The sequence below is a fragment of the Colias philodice genome, chromosome 6 (assembly GCF_061535455.1).
Source record: "Colias philodice isolate Cphi_HAF_F1 chromosome 6, ilColPhil1 Martin Lab GWU primary, whole genome shotgun sequence".
Classification (NCBI taxonomy): Eukaryota; Metazoa; Arthropoda; class Insecta; order Lepidoptera; family Pieridae; genus Colias; species Colias philodice.
The window spans coordinates 2,003,110-2,016,087 of record NC_143091.1 but is presented as its reverse complement, the minus strand read 5'-3'; the positions used below and the strand labels follow the sequence as shown (position 1 = coordinate 2,016,087).

At 30.7% G+C, this 12,978-nt stretch overlaps 1 protein-coding gene across 2 annotated transcripts in view; it reads right to left on the bottom strand.

Annotated features, from left to right (window-relative positions):
• LOC149487514 (protein scarlet-like) overlaps positions 1 to 12,978 on the bottom strand; it is a 57,408-nt gene that overhangs the window by 44,152 nt on the left and 278 nt on the right. The window lies entirely within an intron of this gene.

Here is a 12,978-nt window from a genome sequence, read left to right as displayed (position 1 = left end):
ATATTGATAACTGGGAAAACAAATATGGCCAAAATAAAAGATTGAAATTATTCAGGGCAACAAGACAACATACCTACTAGAAATATGATTATTCCACATGTTACTAAGCTTGTATGTAACTTAAAGTTATCGCATAAGTTAAGTTAAAACGAAGAGTATGATTTAAAATTAATCAAATCTGTAAGTTTAGCATTATGACTGCACTAGCTGCTCCGCGCGGTTTCACCCCCGTGGCTCCACTCATGTTGGCCGTAGCGTGATGATAGCCTTCCTCGATAAATGAGCTATCTAACACCGAAAGAATTTTTCAAATCGGACCAGTAGTTCCCGAGATTAGCGCGTTCAAACAAACAAACAAACAAACTCTTCAGCTTTATAATATTAGTATACATTAAAGCTTCCCATTTAGAGATTAAAACATAAATCGATTCAACAAAATACCTACCTATTACATATTATTATTATGTTAAGTTATCTATATTATTCCTGTTTCCTACGAAGAATTTATAGTACTTAATCAAAAGTATTTGTAACAATAATTTACAAGATCTCATCTTATTAACATAATAAGCCAAAAAATATAAATCCCAAACGTGCTCAAGGTCAATTTTGAGTGTTTTTTTTTTATCTCACACGAAGCAAAGCCATATAACATTTTGTATGCGGGTTCTATTAAAATTTTACCTTATTGACGAGATTATTTCTCAGTTTTTAAAGTGAAACTTTTATTACATCGTCTCAAACTTTTTGGTCTGTGTAGCGCATGTCGCGTGTATCGCGGCTGCCGAGTAGGTATACCTACTCGGCAGCCGACCGACACGCGACATGCGCTACACAAAGCAGTGTTCGGAACCGTTCGAACAGTTTCACTTTTACCGTGGTTTCATAAAACCACACAACATTTTTTATGTGTAAGATTTTTTAACACATTTAAAAAGATAAAAATATAAATTATACATGTTATCACTACCTACTATTGATTCAAAAAGCGATTAATTAATTATATTATTCCGTCTATCTTTGGAATCACCAAATCAAGTATAATAATAATATATGACACTTTGATAAATCAAAGAGGAAAATTCTTAATTTTTGCTAGAAAAAAGAGATCTTCATTTTACGTCTGTTTCAGTCTGCCTTTTGTGGCCGATTAGACTAAGATTTTAAGATTAGTTTTCGTTGTTGCTTTATATCCATATTCAATATAAAACATACATTTTACAATACCTATAAATAAGATCGGGCATTGCGTTTGCTCGTTTGTCTTCCAATAATATAAAAAAAAAGAAACGTTTATCAACTGTTTTTTAAATGAGAAAGACTTGAGAAAGATATATGTTCGGATATTTAGTAGTCTTTCACACTAAAAGCTGTCACATATATGCATGAATTTTATCCTACCTATTACCTTACCTATAGATTATGAGCGTCTGGATTAGCACGTGGACTAAAATTTTATTAAGTACCACACAAGTGAAACCGCGTGCGAAAGCATACACAAGAGAGAGTGATCCATATGATGCACGTGCGCATGCGTCGAACGTAAAACCAATTCATATTTTAAGGTCATATTGAAAACAGGTTCAAATTATATAAAAGTACATTTTAAAAATAGCAAGACTTGGCACACTTATACGCAGGGTTGTCACTTCTGACGTTTTTAATTAAGGTCTGTAAAAACTATAACTGATCTTGTAGCGAGGAAGATAATGTAAAAAATAGCGACGGATTTTTATTTTCTATTCTGTATTATCGAATGGTTTAAATTGTATGGTAGGTACCTAATCAATTAATCATGCTTATTACTTAAAAAATACCTATCATAAAGTGACACCTTTATTTTATTAAAATTTATCTGATATAGGATATTTCCAACAAAGTGTCCATTGGTACATCAAGCTTTCATGTCGTTTTAATTGAAAAATTACCATCTGGCTCATGGTCTTATATTTTATTAAAATTTATTGAATAAGTATTTGCCTGCTCGAAATATCAAGTAAATTATTCAATGAGAACTTTTTGCAAGCAACCCTAACATTTTTCATAAATGAAAGTAATATAACCATAAGTTATGAATCTTTTTAAGACACTGAAATCACGTCAAAGTCATCCTAAAACCGCCAAGTTCTTTTGTAGATTGACCAAAGAAACAGACTGATGGACAAGTAGGCATATTAAGTTTTTTTCTTACTTATTTGTTAAAGATACCATATAAACTGTAACTTTACCGAATGAATAAAATTCTGCATTTTTTGTAAGTATTATTTTTTGGATTACAAACGATCATTTAAATTTTATTAAATAGGCAATCGATGATAAAAGTAAATTTCGATTTCTAATACGATATTATAGGCATACTATGTACCTTGGTAACTTACACAAGTCTACAATTTCTTCATTGAATAAAATCGACTTTTTCAATTTTCACTAAGCACCAAATAAATTTAGAACTATCTAAATCTAGCAGCGCCTCACGGATTTACCCGCGCGCGTGAAATAGTTTTTCCAAAATTAAAAACAGACCCAATTTTATTATTGGTAGGCATAGATAACTTCCTTGCGTTTATCCAAAAGCTTTTCAATTGATACCTACTAATGGATTGTTCAATATCTATGTATAACACAAACGAATATCACATTATGCGCAATTGTCTCCAATAGGTAGAGATAGCCACGCCCTCAAACGCCCATGAATTACGTGATTGAATCAAATAATATTAATGCAGAATGCAAACGTTTAAGCAAATAAACCAAAAGAATTTATCGTCGAGACACTTAATATTCTACAGTTATTTATGATTGATGAAGCAATTACTGTCATGAAACTTTCACGTGTTTTCGACCAGTTCATTTTTATGTTAGTTTATAAAGTTTGTGTATTTATACTAATAAGTATTATAAAGCTGAAAAGTTTGTTTGTTTGATAGCGCTAATCTCAGGAACTACTGGTCCAATTTGAAAAAATATTTCGGTGTTGCGGGTAAAACCACGGGGCACAGCTACCTAGTCATGTTAAATGACTGAGATCATTTTTGTAAGAATTGGAATGATGCTTGTATGAAATTGAAAGATAAAGTGCGAAATATTTAGTTTATTATATTTTTTTACAAACAGCACACATACCGAACAGATAATTCTTTTAGTAAAAGAAGAAATCTGTAGAGCTCCTCTGCAAAGAGAGGCAAATATTTAAAAAAATCCTACTAAATCATAATAATTAATACATAAACGTTTAGTTTATGTCAGTTTTTACAAAAATCATTCATTGAGTGATTTATTCGAGAAAGTTTGTAACAAGTAATGGATACATTAGTCGCAATGAATTGTAAGGAACAACTTCCTGTGTTCACACACGAAATTCAATTGATACTCTATTAACTGTATCTATTTTGTCACTTACGATACTTTTATAGATCCTTCCTCTTGCACTCGATGAGATATTTAAAATGTTATCTACACAGGGTTACGCGCGATAAATCTAAACTAGGTATCTATACTAATATTATAAAGATGAAGAGTTTATTGTTTGTTTGAACGCGCTTATCTCAAGAACTACTGGTTCGATTTGAAAAATTATTTCGGTGTTGGATAGACCATTTATCGAGGAAGGCTATAGGTATATCATCACGCTAAGACCAACAGGAGCGGAGCCACGCGGGTGAAACCGCGAAGCGCAGCTAGTGAATAATATAGCCGGTATCACTCAGGAATAATTTAGATTACTATTGAAAAAGTAGCTTCGAAATTATTTAGATCTAATACCAAACAATCTATTCGTCATACATTAGTAATATAATTCATATGACTGTGCACATCGCACAGTCATATTTTGTAATTAGATCAATTGTTGCATCTTAAATTGAAAAATTTGATGGTGTAAAACACCTAACATTAATACTATTTTTCTTCGTATTTTGAATAATACCATAGCATTATACCTACCTACTTAAATAGTAATTATGAACAGAAACTACTTAATCAATTCTATAATCAATTTTTAAAAGAAATTCTAAAATTATTTGCATGCAGCACGTGCCAAATTCCGTGATCCACCGTCGTTAATAAGATCATTATAATAAATAATACATTTATCTCCATAATATATGCAATAACATATATCATAATATGAATAATAAATGTTGGCATACCTACTTTCAAATTAATGTCGTCAAAGATAGAATATTCTTGCAATATACACACCTGCACATTTATGTCTTTTTAAATTTGTGTAATCGTCTTACTTACTTTTATTGTTTTCTTGTGTTTTTCTTTTGGAATTATTACTGTAAAAATGTTAGTCACTGGAACTTCTAATGTATGGAGGCGGGCGTTGGCATCTGTGCCACAGCTTTTTTAAGCTTTTATAGGTGCCATCGTTCATAAAGTTTTTTGTATGATCTGTGTTTTTATTGTTCCAAATAAAGAATTTTGAATTTTTGAATTTTTTGAATTTTGAATCAATATAGTTATACGTATTTATATACCTACCACATCTCAGTGAACAAAAAAATGTAAAAAAAAAGCATAAAAAAGTTCTACGACATCAGCCAACCTGCATTTGGCCATCGTGGTAGATTATGGCTTGAACCCTCATAGGAGGCCTGTATCACTGCCGTGGGAATATGATGGTGACTTCAAATATAGAAAGGTATCTCTTATAAAAATATATTTATATTGTAAAATAATTTTTATATTGAAAAATATTGTTGTTCTGCTCTATAACCCCTTTTTCGTGTTTTCTGTCGATAAGAACCTTCCTTGTTCCTTAACAAAAACGTTAAAAAAACCGGCCAAGTGCGAGTCGGGCTCGCGCACAAAGGGTTCCGTAGCAGCAAATATAATAAATTACAGTTAAATCAACCTATCTCAAAAACTATAAGAGATACTTTGATCAAACCAAAAATCGTTGAAAGAGTTAATTAGCATGCATCACCTCTATTTTTTTTAGAATTTTATACCCCGTAGTTATAAAAATAGAGGGGGGGGGACATACTTTTTACGACTTTGAGAGCTGATATCTCAAAAACCGTTCACTTTAAGAAAAATGTTTTTTAGAAAACTTTATATCATTTTAAAAGACCTTTCCATTGATACCCCACACGGGTATGTACATCGAAAAAAAAAATTTCATCCCTCAGTTACATGTATGGGGGGCCCCACCCCCAATTCTTTTTTTTACTATTTAGTGTCATATTTTTGTAGCGGTTCATACAACACATATTCCCATCAAATTTCATCACTGTAGTACTTATAGTTTCCGAGTAAATCGGCTGTGACAGACGGACAGACGGACAGACGGACAGACGGACATGACGAAACTATAAGGGTTCCGTTTTTGCCATTTTGGCTACGGAACCCTAAAACGTAGTCGAATTGGTAGAGTCGATCTTGAGTTTAACGATTAGCAACCCATTTGGCGATTCCTTTTTATGGTATAGAAGATATGTGTTAAATTAAAACACCTTTCGCTATACTCAAGTTAAAAAAGTGTAATGTCATTATGAAATAATTAATTATAGACTCAATCAGTGGAATGGTTACAAAATCAATTTATTTTCGATTATATTACAATTTACAACAATAATTACTTAATTAATGTAATAGATAGTTAGAGAAAGGTAGGTAATTTATAGAGATATTATCTTTTACTTTTTAATTCTTTTTCACTTACTATTTTTTATAAAAATTTGCAATCTTTATAGTTTAACGTAAGATACTTCTGCTACTTCTTCTACTGATTGAGCCTCAGAACTCAGCCTCAGAAAAGTATGTTTATTGAATAAAACTGTAGCCTAAAAGAACTCTTATGACGACCCGAATTTATTCTAGGTTCGAGTGTATCGGAATTGCATGAATTAAATTAAATTTTTATCATAATACACAAATAATAAACAAACTCAAACTCAAACATATTTTATTTATTCAGTTAGACTTCTTCAAGAAGCACTTTTGAATCGCCATTACATATTTTTAACATTTACCGAGAACCGGCAAGAAACTTCATAGTTGCTCTTTTAAAATCATGACAAATACAATTTAATACAACAAGACTTAATTCATGGTTTTAACTTTTAAGTCACCTACTTAAATAGGATAATAATATAATTATAAGTACACTTACAAAGTAGATATTATTCATAAAATTAAATACAATCGTCACAAGATATTTACTATTATAATATTCTTAATTGCAGAAAATCACGAATGACCTAAATATATGCTAAATTTATATAAGTAGATAATCTAGGACTCAAGGTGTAGGGTAAGGTAAAATAATGAACAGTAGATACAGTATCATATATAATTTGTGGTTTGTGTGGAATAATGGTGTCAAGAACGTATTGCAAACTGATATAATTACGAAATTTCTGTTTGTTTGTTTGCCCGTCGTTCACGCAGTAACGGCAAAAACTATATTTTTTCGAAGTAAAAACTAATTTTTAGATACAAGCGTAGTGAATACGGAAGGATAAATTGATGAAAAAGCATAGAATTAAAAATACAAAAGATGCCAATAAATCTCTATAATAACTTTAACTTACTTTTACAATTCTTTGCATCTTTAACATATTAATATGCAGGTAAGAACCTACTCACGAACAAACACACATCTATAATAATATAAGTATGAAATCCATACTAATATTATAAATGCGAAAGTAACTCTGTCTGTCTGTCTGTTACTCAATCACGCCTAAACTACTGAACCAATTTTCATGAAATTTGGTATAGAGATATTTTGATACCCGAGAAAGGACAAAGGCGACTTCTTATCCCGGGAAAATGACGCAATCCCGGAAATCCCACGGGAACGGGAACTATGCGGGTCTTTCATTGACTGCGCGGGCGAAGCCGCGGGTGGAAACCTAGTAATCTATAAGTATAAGAAGTTTTCTCAATAGATAAGTAACCACTTTAGAATTTATCTGAGCCGCTTGTTAGAGAGAAATGTAAAAAAAACTAATTATGATAAGAATGCACCTGCAACGGAAAACGTTAACATAACGACATTTTATTGCATTTTTAAAATGTAAATAAATCTTATCATTTTCCACAAACTATTTATATTTTATAATTATATGTATCTAGACATCAAGCATTATTTGCCAAATAAATAAATATAAATTAATATTTATCTTACGGAAAAGAATAAATATAAATATCTTGTTTGCTTCTTACGGTGGGAATGGACCGTATCCATTCATAGATCTATCATATTATTTGGTGTCTACTAAAATAATAAAATAATAAACTTAAATATTATTTAATAATTAAATTAAAACAGCAGCTCATAAAAAATTAAAAACTGAAATTAGTTTTTAATTTTTTAAGAGGCAAAAAGGATAATTCTTTATTATCTCAGTATATTTTTAAGCAGTCTTAAATGTGTTATTAAGTGGTAATGTTCACGTATCCTCCTAAACTTTTATGCTCATTTATTTTTAATACAAAACATACGTAATATTATATCAAAGATAATCATAAGAATGCTTATTACCCAAAACTGTTATGAAAATCAGAGTTGGCGGTTTGAGCATATTATAATTCCACTAGCTGCTCCGCGCGGTTTCACCCCCGTGGCTCCACTCCTGTTGGTGGTAGCGTGATGATACATAGCCTATAACCTTCCTCGATAAATGGGCTATCTAACAGCGAAAGAATTTTTCAAATCGGACCAGTAGTTCCCGAGATTAGCGCGTTCAAACAAACAAACTCTTCAGCTTTATAATATTAGTATAGATTGAATTGCTCCGGACAACTGAGAAACCATAATTTGGTTTGAATTCACACAAAAAAAATGCTTGCTCATATCATTTATATAATTAAGTACCTGCTAAAGTTTAGTACATACCTGCATTTATTATTTATCCGTAGGTATGTTACCTTTTCGGCTGCTAGTTTATTGTGTATTTAAGTATATTTTATCGATATAAAAATCGATACATATATAGGTAACTATAGAACAAATACTAAAAAAAAGAAATGCCTACACCGCCGCGCCGTAACATTTTTTCTTTAGGCATGTATTAAAAATAATAGAAGGTACCTAATCATTACAATAACTAGGTACGTTTCAGAAAAAACAGAGCTATAAAACTCTGGAACCCAAAAAAATGAAAGGATACTTAAAAGAGAATTTAGGGGACCGCTTTTTAAGATAAGCCTAACGAGCCCAAATCTGAAACCTGATACGCCATTGTTTTATTACTAAGTCCCCGTCAGAAAGTTCTGTCGCCATCATTATAGCATGCTAACCGTATATTTTATCCTTTTTCAAGTGATAATAGACAAAAAAAATCAAAGTTTGAAAATTAAACTTGAAATTGTAACGTAAAAACTAAAAATTAATCATTCGTGAAAAAGAAAAGAAAAAATATAGAGTTATAAACCTAGGTAAATAAAACCTTAATAGATACGTATATACTATATACGTATCTATTAAGGTTTTATTTAACTACTAGGTACTAAGTATAGATACTATATACTATATAGTATCTATACTTAGTACCTATATATGCAGTATTAAGGTATCTACTGGACTTTACAAATACAGCTGCAGCGATCAAAAACTATTAGGTATATCCGTATATAAATATTATGTTACATTTGATACCCATCTTTTTGAAAAACTCAAAGCACAAAACTGGTCCTTATTTAAAATAAATTAATAATTTATCCATAGATCAATCGGTAGATACTAAAATATATTTTGTCATAAATCTTTAAATATATGCTCGATATACATATAATTCTGTACCAATAATGTTAATTTTATTATTTTTTGAAAATTTCCTAGACTTAATTTAAATTGTATATCGATATGCGAATGTAATTGATAATCCACATTAATATAAAATCCATAAAATCCGGGTAATGCGTAATTAATAAGCTAAAAGCCATTTCAAATGTTGTATGTAATGGCCAGAAAAAAAAATTATTACTTCGTTTCATTTTTTGTGATGCATAATATAAATATGTCAGCAAAATAATATTATCAGCTCGCACCAGGAAGTTACACTACCACAGAAAAAGGCTTCAAAATATAGTAGCATTTTGTACTTTATTTTTATGCTACTGTATTTCATTTCGTGACATAGACTACAGGCCCATGTTGAAAAAGTTATGGGTCATGCGTCAAAAATAAATTCCGACTATGTGGACCACAATTTTTGTTACGGCATCTGTGTCATACTATTTCTATACTGCTTTTAAGCCATTATCCCGCAACGGCGTACAAAAATCATGAAGACAAGGGGAAAAAATCTCTACCTGTACTTTCGAATTCTCATCTGCACTCAGGTGGACAGCTTACAAGTGACGGCATAGTGCTGAATCTTATTATATAAACAAGATATACATTTGTTTTCAACACTCTAGATAAGATGAGATGACTGGCAAAATGCTGATGTTTTTAGTGCCTAGTGCCTACCTATGATAATTTTTATACAAAACTAGCTATGCTCCGTGGTTTCAGGAGCGGAGAAATGCGGGATTTCTCCGCTCCTGTTTTTCTTAGCGTGATGATATATATATCATCACGGCTATAGGCTATAGCCTATAGCCTTCCTCGATAAATGGGTTATCTAACACCGAAGGAATTTTTCAATTCGAACCAGTAGTTCCTAAGATTAGTGCGTTCAAACGAACAAACAAACAAATTCTTCAGCTTTATAATATTAAGTATAGATAATAGGTAGATTTTAATGTGTAATCTATAATCGTTTTAATGAAGATTCATAGGGTTTTTGAATAAAAGCTAAACTAAGAAACTGTCAACATTATGGAAAATGTACGTGTGAAAAATGGTTTAAAGATATAAATATAGTTACGAGAAGCGTTGGATAAAAAATAAAACCAGATTATATATTATCACTATGAGCAGTAGGCAATTTATCATTAATTTAAAAGAAATCAAAATGCCAATTTATTAGATACAAATTTAAACTAGACATGTTTCCATTTCAATAATTACCTACGCTTTATTTATGTGTTATTTATTATTTTTTAATGGAAAACCTCTTTTGTTATGTAGGCATAGTTTTATTAAGTTTACGTCTCGTTCCTGCCTAAATTTATTTTGTGAGGTCATGGTGAGATTTATAATGAAGATACGTTTTATTATGTTATCATCTTTTTTTCGGAGGGAATCTTTTTTTGGCGGCAAAGTATTTTGACGATTCAAAAGCGCTTTCAAAAGCGAGAAAGCGATTCAAAAGTCGTTTAGAAACGAAGTCTTATGGAATAAATAAATGTTTGAGTTTGAGTTTCAAATTTTTTAGACATTTAGGTATACCTACACTATCTTTTATTATCCTTTTTATCCGTAATATGTTATACTCATCAGTAAATATTCGTTGTGTATTTTAAATGAATCAACATTTACTCAAATGAAAATCTGAATAGAATTGAAAAAGATTGTCCTTTTAAGAATCCTTATCGATTTTAGAGTGATTTTGACTTGTTTCTGTAATTCTTTAGGAGCACGTTTAACGAAACTAAATTAGTAACAATGTGTTATAATATCTTAAATTAAAGATTCATTCAATATCTAAAATATGTTCCAGTAAGTGTTCCAGACAATTTATTGATATTCATTGTCCAGTTTGTTTAATAGCCAATAACCTGAGAGGTGTTTCAATTTTTTCCATACGGGACGTTCGTGTCTTTGTAGTTTACACGGAATTTAAAAGAAGAAGTTTTCTTAATAAATATACGACAGTAAAGACACTGAGACATCCTAAAATATTATTTTCCAGGCAATTTAAGTACTTTTATTCAAAAATTCAAAGAAAATCTAAGTTAAAATAGCCTTACTTTGATGAAATTTTATGTGTATTTGGCGTCGAATTTTTAAAACATACAACAGAGTAAAAAATAAATAAAAAATACACATTAAATGATAGATTTATGCTTAAAAATTTGCAATCAAAAAAATACATATTATATGATTTATGAAAGTAATGGAATATTTTAAAGTTCTCTAGAATTTTCGATTATATACCTACGGGAGCGCAAACGCTGTTACGGCAGAGTGCAGACCGCGCTCCGCGCGCACGTGACACGCTACGCGTCAGACACAAAATTATAAAGTACGTTTTTCCCGCGCGTAGTAGTCGGGAAGCCCACGATACTAGATTAGAATTGGTGGAGTAGACGATACCGAGATAATAAGGTCCTATAATGTTTCCACTTTGAGCGCTTTCAGCCTTTGTTAATAGGTACTCGACACACGATGATCGCATTCAAACGTAAAAATACTAGCTTTCGTCCAGCGCAATTTTGTATTAGGACTCTTAATGAAATAATTAAAATTTTCATACAAAATTATTTGATATTTAGGTAGGTAGTTACTTAACTATGTATAAATAAAAAGCTTAGGAAAAGGGTGAAAAGACCTTTAGGGCTTGTGTCATATAACATATTACAGAACCATGGAATTTCAAAGAAATGCACTTGATTATTTACCCAAGTGTTTATTATGTAAGTATATATATATCTATATATATATTCTATCTACCTATGTAGAATTGAGGCTAGTTGAACACGTGTGTAAAGTTTATAAGCACGGGTAAAGAAACCGAATTCTTTACTAACATAGGTACGTACCTACCTATTAGCGGCTCGAAAACGGTTTATGCGACGTTTTGAAATAAATATAAGTAGCCACAGTCTAGGAACTTTTATTATGTTTAAATACCTACCTACCTACAATACCTATCACAAGTGATTCCTTGACGCTTCATAAAAGTTTGGACCAATATTTGTTATGGAAGCACAACTTAACAAAAAATGTCAGAAAATCTCAACAGAATCTAGCCGAAGGCATTGAAGATTTACTTACCTATACATATGTAAATAAAAATATAGTTCACTCAGTATTCTTTCACTTTAATCAGTGTACTACTTAAATTAAAAAAAAAAATATTAAAAAAAATAAGTGTTTTGATAAATTTATAGTTAACACTTAGGTAACACGTAGCAATTAAATGCACATTGTAGGTATCTATCTATTAGATACCTAGAGAGGAATAAGGAGGACGGACCAACTACGTACTTCTAAGGAGTAAAAAAACTACCAATCACCACCACGATTATCGTCTCAACCAATCAGCAATCATTATCCGAAATATCTTATCCTCGATGATTGGTTGATGACCTATATAAGCTAAACAGGTCATGAGGAGCATCACAATAGAACTACACATCGACGACTAATGACCTAAAATTGACAAAAAACTGACCAAACCTGTGTTGAAACTTGATTGAAACAGTATGAAGGAAATGTAAAATAAAGTTTGTAATGTTAGAAATATGACTAATTCTAATTCGAAAACACTTCCATAATTAAACGATCATCAAAAATCGATTATTAATAACCGATTAATAATAATATTATTGCGAAATATGAAAACATTTAATAAATAACACCAGAGAATAGAAGATGCTACAATCGTGCTTGCATGACGCTATAAGGACTTTGAATATTCATTAATAAATTAGAAGTGACTGTAATATTCAATAAACAATCAACATTGCACTATACATTTAATTAATATCTAATACAACATTTAGAACATATAATTATAATAAATGCGAGCGATGAGCTATTTTTTTTCATGTTCCTACATTTTATTTGTAAATGAAAAGTGTGGAAATTTAGCGTAACTTTTACGAAAGACATTGGAAAACTTAAAAAGTAGTCAACTTAACCCACCTACTATAAATAAATATAACAATATAATATGAATACACGTGTTGATGCGACCCATAGTAGGTATATTGCAGATTTTATAGTAAAAAAGGAAATAAATAACATGATTAGCGTCATGTATCTCAAACGAGTTTATTAATATTTTTTATAATATGACGGCACGACTATCATTATAATAATAATATTTAAAGTCGCCTATTGCAGATTTATACTTAGAAAACATTGCGCAATTTTATCCCATGTCTAAGTTATGAAAAAAATAACAG